We start from the raw sequence: 12,982 nt of genomic DNA on the forward strand, positions 1-12,982 counted from the left end.
GTAAAACCTCCATCCTGCAGATCCTGTTATCGTTGAGGAAGAAATTGCCTCAAATGTGAGTGCATATAATTTAACACGATTTGCGATGGGAGATGCAGCTTAACAATCCAGGTGGAAAGCTCAATAAACTTAGGTACGGTGTTAGAAATATCATTGAAAGTTCAAGCTACTCGTCACTAGTGAAAATATACGGTGGCAGTGAACAGACGCAACTGATGAAATATTACTTTGGGGAATCCTACAATTAAAAAAAATCTCTTCATATTATAACCTGTCGTTGAGAACAAATGGCACATCAACAAAACGTTAATATTAGTGCTACGAAACTGATGTAGGTATCATAAGTCATTTTTGGTGCTGAGCATGAAAGATATCAAATTAATATCAAATTAATTCTAAGCTGAGAGTGTAAGGGTAACATTCATCATTTATCGAAAGAAACTGTCGAAATATTAACAGGCTTTTCAGTCGTATTATTTCTCAGAAATTCACACACTTGTCACATCAAAATTAAATTAATTTATTGTCAAATGGGGTTATGTAGTTTGCTGGGCAGTTGTGAGTTACTAGAATTTCAAGCTGAGCTGCTGTAGTGATTTAATTGCGTTTTTACTTTCCCAGTAATACATTTTTCAATTCATCTAACCAACAATGTCTTAAATTCTGACTGTAAACATTATCTGTCACAAAGCAAAATAAGTGGTCCAACTAAAACATTCATATTTCCTTACTTACTAAACAAATATGCAATAAAAAATGGGGGTTCCTATTTAAAAAAAACGCAGTTGATATCCGTTTGACATATGGCAGTGTCATCTAGTGGGCCAACCATAGCACCATCAGATTTCCCCCTTCAAGCTAGACAAGTTTCGTTCTATGTAGTTCTTTCGTTTGATGCTTATTTCGTGAGATATTTGGCCCGATCACTATCAATATATATATGGTATCTGTCCTAAGAGTTGTTTCGCCAGATATCTGCAATTTCGTTTTTTTACAACGTCTAACTGGAGTCAGCCCAAACAAATGCTACTCATCACGTCTCTCATACGACGCCCAGCTTCAACGGAATGCGTCGGGTTTTTTGAACTGGAGTTTTACGTGCTCATTCGATAGTGCGCTACTAGATTAGTCTAGTGCTATATTCGTTTTACTGGTTAAGTATTAACAGGAACAGTTCTACACGAAGAATAGCCAGTACTGCAGCAGCAACTGAGCAGCGCGCTTCTGCATGGTCGGTGCAGTTGCTGCTAGACTACTGGTTGTTCTTTGTGTAGAACTGTCCCTGTTAATACTTACCGGTAAAACGAATATAGCACTAGACTAATGCAGTAGCGCACTATCGAATGAGTACGTAAAATTCCAGTTTAAAAATCACTTTGTTTGTCACTGGAAGCAAGCCGACGCTTTCTGTCAACGCTGGACGTTACATGAAATGCGTGATGGGCAGCACTTGTTTGGGCTGACTCCAGCTGCACCTTGAAGAAACAAAATGGCAAATATCTGCCGAAACAGCAGAGAAAGTGCTCCAGACGGCTCTAAGGAGAGACACCCTATACATACAATTTCGTGTGTAACGTTGGAAGTTGCATGTGGCTGTTCGCAGGTGATGCTATTGCTCACGTGAATACTAAAATGCCGGAAAACGGTAGCAGATTTCATAAAGACTTTCGGGGGACCGACGACTGGTGCACAGACTGGCCGTTGATCGTGGACGTAAATAAAAGTAACGCGTTGCGCGCAAAGAGGAGAATCGCGCAAACGAAGTAGACACTTGGCGCAGTGGCTGATGGGAGCAACTGTAAATGGGAAATGACGTTACGGTCGCTCCCATCAGGCACCGCGCCGAGTGTCACCTTTGTTTGCGTGTGTGCAGTTACTGTACCATAACGTTGTTGTCGATAAACCACTGGAACAGTATCAACTGTAAACAGTGTCCTGTTCCGCCCCTTAGCTCTTGCATGCGAATAGATTTCAAACTATAAATTTCTTTTTCTTCTTCTTGTGTTTCCAGAAGATGCGGACTTACATTACAAAAACTTATATACAGCAATGGGATGTCAGATTAATGGAAATGTCAGATTCAGCAATTTCATCTTCTGAAATGGAATTTTTAGAACCATGTAAGGAGTTTGTTGACGTAACCAAATCTGTGGTGGAAAGATATGTTCTTAAATTTAAGAATAATCCTGACTACAGGCCTAACTAATCAGATGGGAAATTTAAAAATGTGTTAACTGCAGACTGCAGAACTCGTCACAAAAGCTGGCAACAGCCAGCAGAACGGTATGCGACCACATGGCGCTCCAAATCTGCATCCTGTGATGCCTACGACTCGGCTGCCGGTCGGTACTGTTGAGCCTTCCGAATTCTGTTCGGACGGAATTTAGCTTTTAGTTTACTGGAGGAGATACGTCTTATTAACAGATTCTCGTTATACGAATGAACAACAGAATGCTGTTGCAAACACAGAAAAGAAAGAAAGAATATGCATAAAAGGTCAAAAATTCCAATACTGAGAAATCAGCTATAAAGAACTCTTTGAGAAAATTAGAGCTTAATGATCAAGATGAACACAAAAACCAGTATAGTGCAGACTAAATGACGTATTAACACATTCTCGTCACGAGAATAAAGCACGGAAAAGAAATAAAGAGGGCAAAAAGAGGTGAAAAATACCTGGACAGGGAAGTCAGATGAGAAAAAACCTTGGAGACAGTTAAAGCTTGTAATTTCAACGTTTATGCAGTATTTTCGACGTTTACGATACAATTTAACAAAAAATTTCCTTATCCCACTCTGCCCTGTAAGTGCAGCATGTAGCCTGTCGTTACATATCTGGTCTTTTTTTAAATTAAACTTTATCCCAACTGGCTTGAACAATTCCCAAATTTCATTCAAAATAATCAATTCCAATATAAACGTAGGAAAAATTAAATAAAAGAACGATAAGAGCCAACTGAAAAGAGTATTACGCGCAAAATAACAAGGGGCTCTATTCACAGAGTTTCTAATGAACGTCCCTTTTGTTTCACAACTACTACATAAACCCCACGCACGTACTGTTAACATCTTTAGCATCTGGGAGTCTTAAGCGTCTGAGGATCTTTAGAATTTGGGGGTCTTTAGAATCTGAGAGTCTTTGTGTTCGAGATTTTAGTGTCCGAGCTTCTAGCATTTGAGTCATCAGTATTCGTGTCTCTTATGTTCATGCGCCACTGTGTGAGATAGCTAACACTATTGGAAGCCAGGTTAATTAAAAGTAAGCCGACCGGAGTGCCAGTGCGGTTCTAGGCGCTGCAGTCTGGAACCGCTAGACCGCTACGGTCGCAGGTTCGAATCCTGCCTCGGGCATGGATGTGTGTGATGTCCTTACATTAGTTAGGTTTAACTAGTTCTAAATTCTAGGGGACTAATGACCTCAGAAGTTGAGTCCCATAGTGCTCAGAGCCATTTTTTAATTAAAAGTAAACGACCGTTTGTCAAATCGAAGGAACAAATGACAAATTTTCTTAATATCGGAATCAGGGTCTCTTTCACCTGATCTAATCCACGACTAAGCTGCAGCGTTGCTCGCGGAACGCAGGGTCCTTTGGAACCGAGACAGAAGGAGCTGTTAGTTTGACCGAGAAAAGCACTCTTAAATACAATCCAAGACGAAAAGAATAGAGGCACCACAAAGTAGTTATGCAAATTGCTCATAAACTGATGTTCATACACGTATGTTGTAAACTTTGGTGGTCGATGGATGAATGTGTGAGCTCAGTTTCACCGTACAGCTGGCAAAGATAGTAAACAGGGGACATGTCGATACCACGCCATAAAGTCTCGGTAAACATAGTTCCTTGTACTCGGTTGGTCAGTAACTATGCCTCGCAGACGGTCTGATGTCAGAATTTGAGAAACGATGTGTAGTTGGACTCACGGAATCCGGGTGGTGTAATCAGCGAATCGCTTGACATTTGAATGGGAGCGATGCCAATATTCGATGATGTTGGAAGTAGTTGGTAAACCATGGCCGAACACGGTGCAAGAAGGAAGCAATCGACTTAGACAGACGACTGAACATGAAGATCGAGAAATCATCATCTCAGCTGAGCGTTCATTTGTGGCAAGTAGTAAACAACTGTTTATCACAAGAGATTAGGAGTCTGGTGATGGAGGAGAGCCGCCGGCGTCAGTGTGAACTACTTAAACGGCTTGCTTATCCCATGGTGGGAGCCAGCAGCAAGACAGATAACGCCTTTAGCTATAGGTGTCGTCCACTTTAGATTAGATTACATTTGCAGACTAATCAAGGTTACTTAGGTTGTTCAGTTTATCTGTGAGATCGAAATAAATTTGTTGTAAAGAAAAGCAGTGAAGCGAGTGACAGCTATTTAATTACTTGCTGATTATATTACCTGAGAAAAACAATGACGCGCTTCGAAGACAAGGACAAAGAGTGTAATTTTTACATTTGCACACCATCTGCTGATATGTAAATAATTAGAGCTCCAACTCTTCGTACAGGAGAACTGCTGCCAGAAGGAGTGTTGTATGAGTTTAGCGTTGTAGCCAGGCCTGGTAGCGCACATAAGAGGCGTGAACAGAGTCAGACGTTGGTTGACAACTACGAAGAACGTGGAGGTGCAGCGTGCTCATTTGAGACAAAGTTAACAGCACCTGACAGAGTCTGAAAGGGACCTCATTGCAGTGCTGCGATCGGGAAGAATGGACTGCTAATGACTGGCGCAACTGCATTGCGCGGCTCCAAAGCGTTCGGCTACGAATCACTGCTCTGCACTTCCGTGGACGAACATTCGAGGAGGTCCCATTCTTGCGATGCTTTGGAAAAGCACAGCGGTGTTACACGTGGTGTCACGGTGTGGAGAGGCATGACTTCAGGTCGCAGCTGGTATTGATTGAGAGAACTCTGACGACACATTAGTATGTCACACGGACATCCAGCGCCCTCAGGTGTTACCTCCCACGCTATAGTACTGTCGCACAAGTTTTTAACTCGACAATGCTCGTCCACACATGTTGTAACACGACCGAGGGTGCAAATGGCGGAGGGGTCTCCTTACCTGGTAGTCGTTTTTCGTTTTGTGACCGCGCGCCCTGTCCACACCACGTACCTGATAATCCCGCGACGGTCGTATTGTTCTGCTCCACACTGCCGCTGGCTTGCCTCAAATTATGTATTTAAATATGCAAGCGGATTTAGGAGAGACACTCAACGTTAAGCACAACACTGTCCTACGTCTGGTATGAACATCTACACTGCTGGCCATTAAAATTTCTACACCATGAAGATGACGTGCTACAGACGTGAAATGTAACCGACAGGAAGCAGATGCTGTGATATGCAAATGATTTGCGTTTCAAAGCACTCACACAAGGTTGGCGCCGGTGGCGACACCTACAACGTGCTGACAAGAGGAAAGCTTCCAAACGATTTTTCATGCACAAAACAGCAATTGACCGGCGTTGCCTGGTGAAACGTTGTTGTGATGCCTCGTGTAAGGAGGAGAAATGCGTACCATCACGTTTCCGACTTTCATAAAGGTCGGATTGTAGCCTATCGCGATTGCGGTTTATCATATCGCGACATTGCTGATCGCGTTGGTCGAGATCCAATGACTGTTAGCAGAATATGGAATCGGTGGGTTCAGGAGGGTAATACAGAACACCGTGCTGGACCCCAACGGCCTTGTATCGCTAACAGTGGAGATGACAGGCATCTTATCTGCATGGCTGTAACGGATCGTGCAGCCACGTCTCGATCCCTGAGTCAACAGATGGGGACGTTTGCAAGACAACAACCATCTGCACGAACAGTTCGACAACGTTTGCAGCAGCATGGACTATCAGCTCGGAGACCATGGCTGCGGTTACCCTCGACGCTACATCACAGACAGGAGCGCCTTCGATGGTGTACTCAACGGCGCACCTGGGTGCACGAATGGCAAAATTTCATTTTTTCGGATGAATCCAGGTTCTGTTTACAGCATTGTGATGGTCGCATCCGTGTATGGCGACATCGAGATGAACGCACATTGGAAGCGTGTATTCGTCATCGTCATACTGGCGTATCACCCGGCGTGATGGTATGGGGTGCCATTGGTTACACGTCTCGGTCACCTCTAGTTCGCATTGACGGCACTTTGAACAGTGGACGTTACATTTCAGAAGTGTTACCTCCCGTGGCTCTACCCTTTATTCGATCCGTGCGAAACCCTACATTTCAGCAGGATAATGCACGACCGCAAGATGCAGGTCCTAGACGGGCCTTTCTGGATACAGAAAATCCTCGACCGCTGCCCTGGCCAGCACATTCTCCAAATCTCTCACCAATTGAAAAGTGTGGTCAATAGCGGTCGAGCAACTGGCTCGACATAATACGCCAGTCAATACTCTTGAAGAACTGTGGTATCGTGTTGAAGCTGCATGGGCAGCTGTACCTGTGCACGCCACCCAAGCTCTGTTTGACTCAATGCCCAGGTGTATCAAGGCCGTTATTACGGCCAGAGGTGGTTGTTCTGGGTACTGATTTCTCAGTATCTATGCACCCAAATTGCGTGAAAATGTAATCACCTGTCAGTTTTAGAATAATATTATTGTCCAATGAATACCCGTTTATCATCTGCATTTCTTCTTGATGTAGTAATTTTAATGGCCAGTAGTGTATTTTCTGAGACGATATGAAAATCACAGGTTGCACTGTTTACATTCTGAATCATAACTGCTTATCCCAATTAACGTTCTTGATGTTTATCTGTCCACAATATCACTTGGACGAGCGTACGCGAAACCGACGCGACGCGGGTGACTGTTAATGATGCGGAAGCCTTATGATCGAACGTTAGTTCTTACGCTCGTCACGCACTTTCGGTTCCAGTCTTCCTTGTCACTAGTAATGATATAACACTGCTCATAAAGTTAAACTACTGTTCACAGTTCACAATCGTACGAGCGTGAGCGTAACCGTCGCGGCGCGGCTGATTGTTGATGATGCGGAAACGCGATGACCGAACCCACGTTGTCACACTCGCTGCAAGACACTGGCACTTGATTGCACTTTTTAATGGTAACTAATTTTTACAGATTCACGTTAGTTCATTCTGAGAGCCAGAACACGGCGCGGATGTTTGATGCTGTGCGACACGCAACGGGAGGATACACAAATACGTTATCGGCTTCACTGCTCATTTTGTATTACGTCATTACGCACTTTCCTCTGAATCACATCCATATTTCATTACCTTACTGTAATAGCACTTGTAGTAACACTTGAACTCCCATAATAACTATGCCTCTCACATGCAGAGTTACCCCAACACAACAGTTCCGTGTCCCGTGCTCGACTCTGCAATCGCGCTGCCCGCAAAGATACTCCGCAACTAAGCCAGCAATATGACAATACGCCTACAGTGTCATGTGTCTCTTTGAACTATCTGTTTGTTGTTGAGGTATTACCATGGCCAGCAAGTTCCCAAAATCTGTCCCCGATAGAACATGTGGGAGACTGCCTCGCGGGTCTACATTGTCCTAGTGTCAATAACCTCCAGATCAAGAACAAGTTACAATAGTTGTGGGCCAACTTGCCTCAGGAAAGGATAAAAAGGCTTTATGACACTTTCCCCAGTCGAATCTTTTGCTTACATCCAGGCAAGAGAGAGGTCCAGTGTCAAGCTGATTATTAGTCTCACACTCCCACATGTTTTGTAAACTTCTCTAGCGTTTGTAATCACTAACATAACATCACATACTCTGTCACATACCCTCATTCCTATGCTCCTGCCACTCTTGCCAACTTCACTTCATTGTTAGGTAATGTAACTGGTTTCTACACATAGATTCGGCTGCTTAATGCATTGTTTTCTTATTAGGGAGGAGCCGGTTTCAAATCTCCGTCGGGCTGCCCGATCAGGATGCTCCACGGTTTCTCTCAATCATAGCAAATGCATATCAAATAACAATGCTGTCGACTGTGTGCTAAACCAGTAAATCACTCCCTGTTCTTTCGATCCTGTACCACGACCTGTTATTTGGAAATCACTGTTATCTTTCCAATTTTACAGATATCAGAGCCCTCTGAGAGTTTCAAAGTCCGTTTTGTTAGCTTTATCTTGAAATCTGAATCTGAATTTGTTAACTCATTCGTCAACAAGTCTGCACAATATCGAGTATAAAATGGAGCGATGCGTCTGATACTCATAGGTGCGGGTGGAAGACCACAATGAAGACATTGGCTATATTGCTTTTTGCTGTGGCCACTGCCGTTCAGGTAAAATGTGTTGCAGTCACGTTAGCACATATACTATAAGTGCAGCAAAGAGACTGAGTCATTAAATGGCGATTTTGAACATTGTGTAGATTATTCTGAGGCTACCGTCAATGTATTCACTACGTTTAACCAATCTTACCACCCAACTTACATCAGAGCTTATGTAGACTGGTTCAAACAATTACACAATAGAACATTAAACTTCTAAGGGATGTCAGTGTGCATCGTAGAGCGGAACTGTAGTCGAAAAGCCAGTTGTGTACTGATCGGCTGTGCTGAAATACGTCGATTTGACTATGGTTAAGGTTATACCTGGTATATTTTTTACAACAGGGTTTGATTTATACTCCCAAGTTATTTAGTAGCTATCCTAATTGATAATCTCATGGAATTTTAATTGAACTACATTGAGGTTCATTGGTTAATATCACATAAATCATACTAACATGATAATCATAATAAGAATCTCCAGAATGAGATTTTCACTCTGCAGCGGAGTGTGCGCTGATATGAAACTTCCTGGCAGATTAAAACTGTGTGCCCGACCGAGACTCGAACTCGGGACCTTTGCCTTTGGCGGGCAAGTGCTCTACCAGGTGAGCTACCGAAGCACGACTCACGCCCGGTACTCACAGCTTTACTTCTGTCAAAAATATGCAAAATACGCAGTTCCATAGAAACACAGAGTTCAAAGAGACACAGAGCATCAAATGATATAAATTTGTCAAATGCTAGTGTGCTTGCTAGGAAACATCTATGACTATAGAATTTTGTTCATCTAAGCCGGAACTACAAATTCTGATCCATACTTTACGAATTTAATCCAAGAGTAAGAGAAAATGTAGCTTATCTTACGAAAGTATTGTCCTTTTTCTAGTTTGGTGACATATAATGCAATTTTTTTATCTTTTTTCTCCAACTTCCTGAAGTAATTCACATTCTAAATATTAAAATACCACATCATATGAAGAGAGCAGACTTTGTTGTGTACAAAGTCCAGAATCAATATCTATGATAAAGAATGGAAACAAGCGTGAATCTGCAGCGGCAATGTAATATGTAATTATCGCCATTCAACGAGTTTTTCTGAATGTGGTACAATTTTTAACATGTTCAATAATTTCCGAAAATTTTATTATTATTATTGTTTCAATTTTTCAAATTTCTCCAATAAATTTCAATGTTTCTTAGGAGCAAATTGTGTGAATACACTATGTATTCTATCTTAAATAATTTGTTAGAATATAGTGATTCAGGTAGTTGAATAACTTTAGTAGCACATCAGTTCTAAGAGAACTGAATGAAAGCTTACAGACTTTATATGCACACTAACAACATTTGTAATGTAAACCATTTCATATGTTGCCATAATTTTCACAACAGAACACCTGATTAACGAATGCTTTGTTTCTATTGAAGCATATGTCCTAACTGGCAAAAGTGCAACCCCCAATCTCCCATTTTATTATCGAGTAATTCTGTTTAATTACATTTCATGACCGCAATCAATCAAGAGCCTGAAGGAAATGTTCTGAGCATTGCAGATCCTTTGCACCATAGTGAGACAAAGTTTCGACTGGATATCCACAGTCATTGCGATTCCGCACTTGTTAATACGTTTTGTACATTAGATCTGCTGTTATTACTTCATGACAGGTTCAGTACGATATTAATTTCCTTAATTTAGGTTCCCTCATGTTTGTGTTGAGCTTCACATCCTTTACAGATTTACCTGGTCATACAACCACATCAATTTTAATGATTTTGTGTAAACAATTTACTCATAGTGTTTTGACTTCATAAATTCTGGTTGTTTATGAATATGTAGAGTGGTAATGCATGTAACTCGCAACAAATTGTAAAACAATTTGTCACCACAGACGCTATCCTGCTCTATTCTAGTTCAGTATTAATATACCAAATAATTTCCTACCTTAGTTGATTGTTTGTAAACTAGCTGTTTCCTCTGCCTGTGCTTGCATATCAGTAGTTTTGTTAGGATGAGTGATGGAGAGTAAGCTACTGTACATGAAATAACCTCAGCTGCCCTCACGTGTCTGCTTGTTTGGGTAAGTTTAGCTCAGGATGTGTGCCATACACGCCGCACACCCTCCCCCTCCCTCCATCACATCCCCTACTCCAGTTCACAACAAGGCTGCACGCACACAGCGTTGTTGCTGAGCGGTGCAGGCGTGTTCCATCCGTTATTTCCCGTTATTTCATGATTTTAGGTGCAGAAATTTTTTTAATTTCTTAAATATCCTATGTTCTTCCTCGGAATTAAAGCTATCTCTATATCACATTTTATGGTTCAGCAGTTTAGTCGTAAAACCATAACTCAGACACTTTTGCTCATATTATGGTACAGCACGGATTAAAAACATTGAGGATTCTGTAAGCATTGTCTACGTTATATTGAATCGTATTTCGTAAAACATACCAACCAAAAAAACATTTTCTCAAGTAGGATGAAGTTCATAAGTCAAAGAATAAACAGCTTTTTCAAAGAGCAAATATTTTCTCCTAATTTGCTTAATATTTTTCAAATCAATAAATTTCTTAAATTACACACTTTTTTATAGTATCCTGCGTTCTTCCATAGCGTTCAAGCTATCTCTATACCAAATATCATCAAAATCGAATCAGCGCTTAAGTTGTGGAAAAGTAACAGACAAACACCCTTTCGCATTTACAGAACCTTAAATTACGATATTCTTTATTGATCCGATTTGACAGAACACAGCCTGTATGTTGCCACAGTCTACGCTCAAGTTACCTGTGAAAACCCCACTAAAATTCGTCTTTAAAATAGAGAGACAACCACACCGGTCTTACAGCGTCCTTATTAGTATAGATAAAGATATAGAAGATGACGTATTTTCGTCGTATGGTTTTGCTGAACGCGATATCAACAAAAATGTATAAAATTCCTTTGTTGACAGGCGCTGCCACAGTATGCGACGCTACACCGCAATCTTACACCTATGGTGAAGACAAAGCCACTTGTGCGTAAGTATTTCTATAATGTACGAGTACCAGAGAAAAATTATGTTTCACAGCAGTATTTAAATCACTCTTACTTAATCCTCGAATCCGTGACATTTTATAACTAGATGATTGCTTATTGGCGACCTTTAAATCGGCTTATCACAGAATACGCATTTCTCGTAGCAGCAGAGTTATACGTCGCAAATTGTGTGCCACTGCGTATGAACCATAGTTCTGTCTATCACTATTTAGCTCTTGTACATCTTTCTGTTCTGAAATGATACGTTGTTCTAAATCATATTTATTGAAACTAACATAAATTTTGAAATTAACTGCACATACACTAGTTCAGTACATAAAATCTCCTTTAAGTCTTTTCTGCCTGGTCATTGTAGCAAACGTTCTTTGCATATGTGATATTCACGTCCAAGGTATTATACAAAGTACCCGTGAAATAACTGTAGAATCTTCACATGGTGCTACCTACCTCCCTACATTATCGATCAGTTGTTATTTCCGCCAAGTCCTCTGAGCGGGAAACACAGTGTGTCATGCCTCTGTGGCACGTGTGTAGTATCCTGGTGCCTATAGTACTATAAGTAAAAGCTGGGGGCTCTATCCTCACAACTAGAGACTTGTGCTATGATGACAGGCCCTTGATGGAAACAAAAGTACAAAAGTGAACACAATGTGGAGCAAGGATTTTCTGCGACATATGTAAGAAGCAACTGACAAAAAGAAAACAAACTCTGGACAACGCTAACAACATGATAATGTAAGAAGTGAAGGGGACTGGATAAGTGGTACTATTGTTTTACAACGTACTTGACGCTGTGGTATGACGTAGTAAGCCAGTTCGCTTATTGAGAACGGAAAAAATCCATCTCCATCAGGAACTAGATCGTCTGATCCCTCCGAGAGTGTTGATCTATTATCCACCATAAAGCGAAAACTCTGTGCTTATTTGGCTGTTAGGTTAAATGTTTCTATTAGTTACCGATTAATACAGGTGCCATCTTCGTCAACTCGGAATGCGCCCTTCTTACATAACATGCTGATAGCCATGTATGAAGGCAAATGCAGTGTTTCTTAACTTCAGAAATGCTTCTTACTCATTACTACACAAACAGTTACTAACGAAATTGCTATTGTATAGGATATAAAGTGAAACTCGTATCTTGTTTGAGAATTTGTTGGTCTAAGGCGCGGCAGTCATGGACTGTGCGGCTGGTCCCGGCGGAGGTTCGAGTCCTCCCTGGGGCATGGGTGTGTGTGTTTGTCCTTAGGATAATGTAGGTTAAGTAGTGTGTAAGCGTAGGGACTAATGACGTTAGCAGTTAACTCCCATAAGACTTCACACACATTTGAACATTTTTTGAGAATTTGTTAGTATGGAGGGCACAGCATCTTACCTTAACAGGACAGTCGTCTATAGACGTAGAACTCCAAGCATGCCGCAGGGAAGTGCGTGGAGACCATTACTGTAAATATTGTTATCTTAATTACCTGGCTGTCAAATTTAATAGTTATCTCAGATTTCTGTAGATGATATACTTACCTTTAATGAAGTACAGTGTGGAAAATGTCGCACACAATCATGTCAGATATTAATAAGACTCCAAAGCTGTGCTAAAATCGGAACCTTAAATGTTCAGAACGTTGAAATTGGGAATTTCACAAAATGGGAACAGGTAGTATAAATATAGAGTGCGGCAAAAAGACCTC

Source organism: Schistocerca serialis, chromosome 2 (genome assembly GCF_023864345.2).
Source record: "Schistocerca serialis cubense isolate TAMUIC-IGC-003099 chromosome 2, iqSchSeri2.2, whole genome shotgun sequence".
NCBI classification, from domain to species: Eukaryota; Metazoa; Arthropoda; class Insecta; order Orthoptera; family Acrididae; genus Schistocerca; species Schistocerca serialis.